Below are 11,133 nucleotides of genomic sequence, written 5' to 3'. Positions count from 1 at the left end.
ATACGTTTTTTGGAGGTTGGCTGTAAAAGGGAAAAGAGATTGAGGAAGATATAGCTTCAGAGCAATACAGGATACAGCAAAAAAAATTTGAATAATAATTTAGATTTAAACTGACGGCAATGTGGAAGGAACCAGTGAGCAGAAGTTGAAGGATGGGTAGTTTATTTTTTATATGATCTCCGGAAGACTGAGAGCTTGTCTTTATTATCATAATGACCTGAGTTCTAAACCCTCCTCAGATAATTATTAGTCCTTGGGCCTTAGGGAATTCATTTAGCCTCCATTTCTTAGGTAAAAAGAGGTAGGATCTCTAAAATTAAGGGGTCTTGGGCTTAGAGGGACTTGGGGCCTGGGGTTGCCATAATAACTACTTTATAGATGATTTTTTAAAACTAACCTGGGAATTAATAATATTTAAAGCATTTATACAGTCTATTTTATTTTAACCTCATAATATTAAAACACTATTATTTCAGTTTTTATAGATGAGGAAACATGCTTTAAAAAGTTGTGATCTGTCAACCAAGATCACACTGCGAGGGGAAGCTAGATTTTCCAGTGATTAGAGCACCAGACCTAGAGTTGGAAGGATCGAGATACAAATATGGTCTCAGATACATCCTAGCTGTGCGACTCTGAGTAAGTCACTTAACCATTTGCCTAGCCCTTGCCCTTCTATCTTAGAGTTGTTACTAAGACAGAAAGGAAGGGTTAAAAAAAAATCATCCTGCCAATAAATGGTAGAGCTAAGCCTCAAATTTAGATCTGATTGTTTGTCAGCTGGTATTTTAACTATAGATGTAAAAAAATTTTGGTAACCCCCTTAATCTTTTTTTATACTATTTTCCTTAATTGTACACAGCACTTAGCACAGTGCCTGGAATACATTTCTATTCAGTCACTTCAGTTGCATTAGATTCTTCATGACCCCATTTGGGATTTTCTTGGCAAAGCTACTAGAGTGGTTTGCCATTGTTTTCTCCAACTAATTTTACAGATGAGGAAACTGAGGCAATCAAGTTAAGTGACTTGTCTAGGTTCATGCAGCTAGGAAGTGTCTACGGCCAGATTTGAATTCACGAAGATGAGTCTTCCTGACTCCAGACCCAATACTCTATCCACTGTATCATCTAGCTACCCACATTTACCTGGCATATATGCTTCATAAATGTTTGTTGACTGACTGTTACAAAGAAGAAATCTAGTGGGGATGAGGAAGTATCGAGGAGAATACTGAGAAGTAACAAAGATGTTTAAAAAAAGGAAAAGATTTCATTTGTAAAGCTTTTTTCTTTTCTTTTTTTTAAAACATTGTTTTATTTGGTCATTTCCAAACATTATTCATTGGAAACAAAGATCATTTTCTTCTCTCCCCCCCCCCCCTCCACCTCTCCCATAGTGTAAAGCTTTTTTCTTAAGCCATTATATTTTAAGTTAGGACCTGTTTCCATGATGGAAACAAGATCATAAATTTAAAACTCAAAGGGTCATTAAGTCCAAATCCCTGATTTTATAGATTAGAAAGTAAAGTTAAATGACTTGCCCAGTCATTGAATCCAATCTCCTCACTTTATAGATGAAGAAATTGAGGCCCAAAAAGGTTAAATGATTTGCCCAGGGTCACAGAGGTAGTAATTTTTAGAGGGTAGATTCAAAGCTATTTCTTCCTGACTCTAAGTCTCATTCTCTCAAAGACCACAGCACCTGGTGTTGCTTGGCGGTCTCCCAGGGACTACCTTACATTGCTTCTGAGATAAGACTAGATCAGGTAAGTTTAGGATAGCATGGCCCTAGATTAGAAAGAGGGGAGAATCAAAGCAATGGTGAGAAAAGAGAGGAAAGAGATATGCCTGGAAGCTAGGAAACAAAAAGAGGAATAGAAAGGAATGTAAACTAGGAAAAGTGAAAGGATTTGAAGATTTATAAATCTGGAGACATTCTTTCCCAGCATGGCCAGGTGCTCTAGACAAAGACTTTACAAGATGGATTTAAAGATGATAGAGTGGATAAGGCTAGATACATGAGCTAAGCCCTCAATGGCCCACCCTATAGCTTTTATTTGTCATTCATTTTGAAAAAGGATCCTTTTCATCACCAGGGTGATGTCTTGATTTGTGCATGAATTTAATTTAAGTAAATAAACTTGTACAAAGTCATCAGCCTTGCACTCTCTTCCAGAATCATCCATATCCATGGCAAGATGAAAGATAGGATCATTGATGAGGATCCGAGATGCAGTGGATTACCTTAGCAGGTAATCTGATCAAACTCTAAGTTATACAGCTCCTGTTTCAGCCTCCTTCGTGGCCATTGGAGCAAATTGTTCTCATCTGCCCATTCTGCCAGAGGAAGTCTTCACATGTTGACATTCCCCCAACTCACTGATGGGTCAGAGGCTTATAGGTTCCCCTCACCCTGGTATAGCCCATCTGCTGAGACAGTTTTACCATGTGTGGCTGCTACACATTTTTAGAGTGACTTTTTAGAGTCACAGGTGAGAGTCAAGGGAGAAGGAGACACCAAGCATTCTTTCCTGGCATGAGGACTAGGGAAATATGTATTTCAGGACAGTGCTGGTGTAACCCATATCATACTATTTGCCATCTCAGACAGGGGGGAAGGAAGAGAGAATCTGGATTGAAAAATGTCAGATAGCAATTGTTAAAAATTGTTTCTACACCTAATTGAAAAAAATAAAAGTTAAAAAAAAAAAGCAGACAATAAAGGTGGATGAGGAGCCCTAAAAAGGGCTGAAAAAGATCCTCCCTGAGCACCCCATACAGCCAATTCTGTAGCTAGGCTCCATGAGAACTGCTGGTTTTCCACTGAAGCAGTCAGTTTGATTTTGACTATCTAGGTAACAAATTAGAAAAATTTCCCTGTACAGGTCTGGCTCCAGTTACAGACATTGTTTTTGCTTGCCTAGTCTCACTTTTCATTATACACACAGAGTTGAGGGTAAAGTAACTGTTGGGTTCATCAGAGTCCATCACTAATAAGCACCTTTCTGTACTTTTAGAGGAAAAAAAATCAAGGGAATTATTGACTTTTCTATTCACATTCACATGATGTTGATGAACTAGCCTTTTAATGTCTTGGTTTTCTTTGCTAGCAATCTTACTATGTATTTTCAGATGGCTACACTTCTGTTTATGTGCCTACAGTCGATTTTTTGTCACTGCCTACTAGATCATGGGTAATTGGGTAAGTCAATGGATAGAGGGCTGGACCTGGAGGCAGGAAAATTCATCTTCATGAGTTCAAATCTGGTCTCAGACATTTACTAGCTGTGTGACCCTCGCTAAATCATTTAATACCATTTGCTTCAGTTTCCTCATCTATAAAATGAGCTGGAGAAGGAAATGGCAAACCACTCCAGTACCTTTGCCAAGAAAATCTCAAATAAGGTATCTCAACTTCTCCCTTCCTTCCCTATATCACAGAAGGCATCATCTGACAAAAAGATAAGTATATATAAATTATGTCTTGCTTGTTTCCATTTATCAGTTCTTTCTCTGGAGGTGGACATTCACAAGTCATTGTTCAAATACTAATTCTGTTGCTGTATATAATGTTCTCTTGGTTCTACCAGTTTCACTCTTCATTATCTGGTGTAGATCTTTCCAAGGTTTTTCTTTTTAATTAACTAGCTCATCATTTCTAATGACACAGTAAATACACCAATAACAATCATATACCATCATTTGTTCACCTGTTCCCCAATTGATGGACATTACCTCATTTTCCTGGGTTTTTTGCAAATGCAAAGAGAGCTGCTATAAATATTTAGGAACATATAGGTTCTTTACCTTTTCCCTTGATGTCCTTGGGAAACAGACCCAGAAATGGCAGATATCTATATATACATATATATCGTTTTATAACTTCCTATGCATAATTACAAATTGCTCTCCAAAGTGGTTGGATCAATTCACAGTTCTACTGTGTATTAGTATCCTCATTTTTCCATATCCCCTTCAATATTTCTAATTTCCCCTTTTTATTGTTTTAGCCAATCTTTTATGATTTAATATGGTTAAACTGTTTACATTCCTAAATGGGAAGATGATGCTTACAACTCCTAGGAACTTTATTATTATTAGGGCAGTTAGGAATATACATAAAGGGCCAATAATATGAGTTGATTATGATGGTATATCTAATAAAATAAAATTAAGAGGTAGAATGCTGTAAATTATCTCACATAAAATAGACTTGAAAGAGTTTTTACAGTGGAGGGTAAGACAGGGGTGTGTAGCAGACAACACTTAAACTTTATTCTCATCAGAATTGCCTCAAAGGCAGAATAGCATAAACACTCAGTTGAGTATAGACATCTATATTACTCTACAGTAAAGAAAGAGGGATAAGATAGGTGGGACTGATCAAAGAGAGGGAAGATGGAAGGGGGTAGTGATAGAAGTAAAACTTCTTTGGGGGGGGGCTTTTATATATTTTTATTTTTAACAAGTCCCTACAATAACAAATTTACATACAAGTTTTCCTAAAATATATGATTGAATTCATCTCCCTCTTCATTTCCCTCCTCCTTTTTGGTGTTGGCAGGTGATTCAATCTAGGTTATACATGTATTATCATGCAAAATGTATTTTCATATTATTCATTTTTGTAAGTGAGTAATCTTATAAAACCAAAACCCTCAAACATAAAACCAAATAAATAATTGAACAATCATATGCTTTTATCTGCATTCTGACTACAACAGTCCTTTCTCTGGAGGTATATAGCATTCTTTGTCATAAATCCCTCAGAATTTCCCTAGATTATTGTATTGCTGAGAATAGCTAAGTCTATCACTATTGATCATTACACAATATTGCTGTTAGTTACTGTGTACAGTGTTTTCCTGGTTCTGCTTTTTTAACTCTGCATCAGTTCATGTAGCTCTTTCCAGCTTTTTCTGAAATCATCCTGTTCCTCATTCCTTATAGCACAATAGTATTCCATCACCATCATATACCACAAGTTGTTCAGCCATTCCCCTGTTAATGGACGTCCCTTTAATTTCCAATTCTTTTTCACCACAAAAAGAGCTGCTATAAATATTTTTGTACAAGTAGGTCCTTCCCCCCTGCTTTTTAAAAACTTTCTGGGATACAGACCTAGTAGTGGTATTACTGGATCAAAGAATATGCATTATTTTATAGATTTTTGAGCATAATTCCAAATTGTCCTTTAGAATGATTGGATCAGTTCATAGCTGCACCAGCAATACATTAGTGTACCAATTTTACCTTATCATTTCCAACATTTATCACTTTCCTTTACAGTCATATTGGTCAATCTGATAAATTTGAGGTGGTACCTCAGAGTTAGAGTTGTTCTAATTTGTATTTCTCTAATCAAGAGGGATTTGGAACATTTTTTCATATGATTATTGATAGCTTTGATTTCTTCCTCTGAAAACTGCTTATACATATCCTTTGACCATTTGTCAATTGGGTAATAATGACTTGTATTCTTTAAATTTTGATTTAGTTCTTTTTATATTTGAGAAATGAGACCTTTATCAGAGAAATTTGTTATAAAAATTTCCCCCAGTTTGTTTTTTCCCTTCTAATCTTGGCTTCATTGGTTTTGTTATACAAAGCCTTTTTAATTTAATATGATCAAAATTATTCATTTTACATCTTCTAATGTTCTTTATCTCTTGTTTGGTCATAAATTATTCTCTTCTATATAGATCTCTCAGGTAAATTATTCTACATTCTCTTAATTTACATATATCACCATTTATGTCTAAATCATATATTCATTTTGATCTTATCTTTGGTATAGGATCATGGTAGCAAACCTATGGCACACATGCCAGAGGAGGGACTCAGAACCCTCTCTGTGGGCATGCATGCTATCAGCCCAGCACAGAGATCTCCAGAATTTGTTACTAGAAAGTAAGAAGGGTGCATAAGAAGAGCTGCTCCTCTCCCCCTCTCCACATTCACCTGAGGATATTTCTCACATCACCCACTACTCTAAAAAGTTCACCATCAGTAGTATAGGGTAGGAGATATTGATCTATACTTAATTTCTGCTATACTCTTTTCCAATTTACCCAGTAGTTTTTGTCAAATAGTGAATTCTTATCCCAAAAGTTAGAATCTTTGGGTTTATCAAACACTAAAATGCTGAAGTCATTTACCCCTATTCTATTCCATTGAGCTACCATTCAATTTCTTAGCCAGTACCAGACTATTTTGATGATTACTACTTTATAGTTTATGATCTAGAGCCACTAGGCCCCCATCCTTCACTTTTTTTTCCCATTATTTCCCTTGATATTCTTGACCTTTTGTTTTTCTAGATGGATTTTGTTGTCATTTTTTTAGTTATATAAAATAGTTTTTTGGTAGTGTGTAAATGGAATTATCTGCCTTTGTTTATTTTAACTTAATCAATCAAGAACTTGGAGTGCTCCCTCCTTTTATACTTAGTAAAACATTTGAAGAACCTTTTTACTAGAAAAGGAAATTCACATCCTCAAAGACTGAAAGTGGATCCCACAAACACTGCCTACCTTGGGCAGTGTCAGGCAAATTAAGAAACTATGATTGGTTCCTGAGATGTGATACACCAGTTCACAGTGAAAGGAAGTAGAAACCAGAGAAATAGGAAGTGACATAGGGGAAAGGTTATAAAAGGCAAGACCAGAGTGCTGAACAGTGTAGTGATTAAAATAGTGGAAGATATAAATTGTGATAGATATAAAGAATGGATGAGTAAGTTGTGACCACAGGAAATATGTTTTCACTACAGTGTTTTGTTTTTCAATCAAATATAAGGTGGTCGCCAGGGAAATATTTCCAATTATTTAAATATACCCAAGTCAGCTGGGTTTTATAGAGATTTTAATTAATACAAATGAGGAATTAAAGAAAAGGAGAGAGAGAAAAAGGGGAATAATGAGAAAAGGATAGGCCAGCCCAGGGTAGCCCTGGTCAACCCAGGCCTAAGCCCTTAAGAGGAAAGATCAGTCAGTCCTTAATCACTCACCACAAGATCTGTCCAAGCAAGGATTCTAGTGACACTAGGCCAGCTCCATCTCAGCTACCTTCACCAGCTCAATCCACAATCTGAAATGTCCCCAAAAGAGTCTTGAGAGAGACCCTTCAAGGCAGCCTTTCCCAGCTGACTGTTTTTCGAGAGAGCTTTTCGTCTCCTTTTAAAGGGCATTTTCTCCTATGTCACCTCCCCTAAGTCCTTATATCTACCAATCACAGTAGACATTTAAAGGACAGACCATTCTTAGTTCACACCTGAGTAGACTAATCTTTTTAGTAATCCACACCAGGAAAACTCTGAGTAAGTTTCTCCTCTTTGCTCCTTGTAAGTTCACAAGTTGCCTGACCTTTATAGGTACTTAGCACCCCTTTGTATTAGTTCTAAAAATAGGCATAGCTTAAGTATGGGTTTAAGTACTTTTCATTGTTCAGCAAGGAGTTTTCTCCCCTAAAGCAGGCTTAAGTATGGGTGGATTAGAGGTCTTCATTTCTGATCTAAGTAGGGTTCACTGCCCAAATGGGGAATGGTCTTAATCCAATCTTATGAAGTAGGGTCTGGGAATTTTTAAGGTTCACAACAGGGACTTCTGTGTTGGAGGGATTCTGCTGCACTTGTATCTCTGCATTCAATTTCATTCTATGTTGGAGATTCTGCATTGAATTCTGCATTGGTGGCTCTTGCTGAAGAGACTACTGTGACTTCTGATTGGAGATTGGGACCTGAGGGAGCCTTTGTCAGAGTTGAGCTGGATTCCTCCAGATCAGCAATTATATATTTAGCTAGGCAACATTTTCTACCTCCTGTGATAGAGACATGAAGAGAGAGAGGTTTTGCAGGACTTGTGGATCAAGATGTAAGAACCAGGGTTCCAACAGAATGTCCCCAGTTGGTGACAGTTTGAGCTGGTTGGGGGGAGGGGACTTTGTCTCTGACTGGAAGTCACACTCTCTCTCCCTGGAGGTTTGAATCTGGCTGAAAGACCTTTTGTGAGGCTGACTTGGTTTTTGGACTTTGTCTCTGGCTCTGAGCAGTTGAAGTTGACCAGGGGAGAAACTTTTGAGTTGATGGTCTATTTGAGAGTTGAGCTGGCCAGGAAAAACTTAGAGACTTTGAACTTTGTTTCTTTCTGGGGTTTAAGCTGAGAGACCTTACTGATTTCTTATGAAGAAGAAAGAAGATTTTGAACTACTGTTGTCCTCCATCTTCCTAACTGTCTAAGAGTCACACTTGTGACTCCCCCAAACCCTCAATTTTATCTCCTTTAGATTAGGGAAATCCTCATCCCTCTTACCTCAGTTTCCCATCCTGTTATCCCAATAAACCCCTTGACTGAGAAAGCAACTGGAGTATCTTTATAGTTTACTCAGGAGGGAGGGAAGAAGCAAGGGCTTTAAAAAGATTTGGGAGGTGAGGAAGGCAAAAGGGAGAGGTTGGTTAAGGGAGGGAGTGAGGGAGCAAGGAGTTAGGAAATAGATTGATCAATCAGCAATCAGTAGGGATCAGTAGGCAAACCCCAGAGTATCCTCCAGTATCTATCTAGAGCAGTATTCCATGTGTACCAGTATCCCTGTGTGGTGACATCCCCCAGCATTTCTCTGTTCTATCCCTAATACCAATAAGCAGCCTCAGGTTCCCTTCAGTTTACCTTTTTTAGGTTCCTTGTAGCAGCTCTCTCTAGTCAAAGCCAGAGAACAACAGCCATTGTAAGAAGAAAGTTTCCCCTCGGTTTACCTCTCTATTTCAAGCAGTAATAGTTTCCTCTCAGTCATTTCTTTTATTTCAATTGGCACCCCATATGAATCTCAGTCACTTCTTTTATTTCACTCCTTCCCACATTTCCCTCTTTACTATCTCTACTTTGCTATGAAGCTACTAATAGCTTCGTAATTTAAGAATTAATTTTTATAAATGGCAACCATAACAACTTTTATATAACTCTTAATTTGACCAAAACCAATTTTAACTCTTAAAGTAGTTTGATTAATATGACACCTAAGAGGCAAATTAATTTAGGTAGAATTGCTATTTTTATTATATTAGCTCAGTCTACCCATGAGCACTTAATGTTTTTTTCCATTATTTATATCTAACTTTATTTGTGTGAAAAGTGTTTTATAATTATCTTCATATAATCCCTTTGTTTATCTTGGCAAATAGTATTTTATATTGTCTAGAATGATTTAAAATGGAGTTTCTCTTTCTAACTCTTCCTGCTTGACTTTGTTGGAAATATATAGAAGTGGTGATGACTGATGTGGGTTTACTTTGTATCCTGCAACTTTGCTAATGTTATTTATTATTTCAACTAGTTTTTCAGTTGATTCTCTGGGATTTTCTAAGTATACCATCATATCATCCAAAAGTAAAAACCTTTTGAGGAGGGACAGAGTAAAAGGAGAGAGGATAAAAAATGGGAAAATAGGATGGAAGGAAATACACAGTAATCATAAATGTGAAAAACTGTTTACACCAACTTTCTTTGATAAAGGCCTCATTTCTCAAATATTTAAATTTATCAAATTTATAAGAATAGAAGTCATTCCCAATTGGTAAATGGTAAAAGGATGTGAACATGCACTTTTCAAATAAAAAAATCATTACAAAAGTTATCTACAGTTGCATGAAAAAATGTTCCAAAATCACTATCAATTAGAGAAATGCAAATTAAAATAACCAAGGTACCACTTCATTCCCAACAGAGTAGAAGTATGATGGAAAATAAAAATTACAAATGTTGAAGGTGATATGGGAAAATTGGGACACAAAAGCATTGTTCTTAGAGTTATAAACTGATTCAGCCATTCTGGAGAGCAATTTGGACCTATGCTCTAAAGACTCTAAAACTAAGCACACTCTTTGACCCAAAAATACCATTATCAGGTCTCCATATCCAAAAAAGTCCAAAAAGAAGGAAAAGGACTTCTATATAAAAAATATTTAAAGAAGCTCTTTTTATGGTAGCAAAGAATTGGAGATTGAAGGGATGCTCATCAGCTGGGGAAGGGATAAACAAGATGTGGTATAAACTTGTGATGGAATACTATTGTGCCATAAGAGATAGTAAATCCCATCCCCACTGAGCCAGTAGATGACCTTTCTCTTTCCTACTTCCTCCTCTTCCTCTTCTTCTTCCTCCTCAGGGGCCCTGAGTCCTCCCCCCACTCCATCTGCTGTATTCATGTGCCCAGTTTCATTGTTATATAATTTTATATTCTCCTAGTGTTGTTGTATGGTTTCAAGACATGGAATACAACAGTCTCCAAAGAACTGAAAGTAAATATTGGACAAAGGGCAATAGAGAGGTCCATAGACAAAATTTAGTCAACGTGGAAGCAGCAGAGGTAGACAGCCCTCCAAATCTGAGTTGTAAGATCATGACTTTCAGACCTACTATGGATGAATTTAGAGAGTTGAACAAATATTTAGTATATATGGAGCCTAAAGAAACATATAAAGCAAGATGGGCTAAGGTGATGCCTCCAAAGGAATAGAAGCCAAGACAATATTATGATGCCATAGATAATTTGGTCATTCCAGCTCCAAATCAGCAGATGGTCACAGGAAAATCTGGGCTCTTTACCCAGTATAACATTAGAAAACAACTAATGACTGTGAAAGAATTTAGGCAACTGACTAATAGTGATAAGTTCTGCACCCCAAGATATTTAGAATAAAAGATATGGAGCACTTATATTGGAAGAATTTGACTTTTGTTGTAGTTATCTATAGAGTAGATATCCATAGAAGCATTTATGATGAAGTAGGGATACTTATACATATTGTGTTTCTATTTTGGGCCACTAAGAAAAATGATTTATCTTTCTAGTTAATGACCTATTCCTAAAAAGATATGAGAAAGAATGAAATTTAAAAATCACTATTAGAAATGTTACAGTTAACAAACCCCCATACCAAGTGGTTACAAACATAATTGAGCAAATACTAGATATTATTGCATAATCTTGAATTAATTATGAATTTGCCTTTTCATCAGTTATTATTAAAAATATGTTCCAATAAATTGTTAGCAGGGTATTTTCAGAAAAACCTGAAAAAACTTAAATGAGCTGATACAAAGTGAAGAGAAGAGAAGCAAGGAAACATTGCATATAG

At 36.5% G+C, this 11,133-nt stretch overlaps 1 pseudogene; it reads left to right on the top strand.

Annotated features, from left to right (window-relative positions):
* The first annotated feature begins 10,229 nt into the window (after positions 1-10,229).
* Positions 10,230-10,846, top strand: LOC107651247 (lysine-specific demethylase 4C-like; annotated as a pseudogene).
* The last annotated feature ends 287 nt before the right edge of the window (positions 10,847-11,133 follow it).

Source organism: Monodelphis domestica, chromosome 1, assembly GCF_027887165.1.
Source record: "Monodelphis domestica isolate mMonDom1 chromosome 1, mMonDom1.pri, whole genome shotgun sequence".
Taxonomy (NCBI): Eukaryota; Metazoa; Chordata; class Mammalia; order Didelphimorphia; family Didelphidae; genus Monodelphis; species Monodelphis domestica.
Note: the sequence above shows the minus strand (reverse complement) of the source record. Positions and strands in the feature narration are given on the sequence as shown.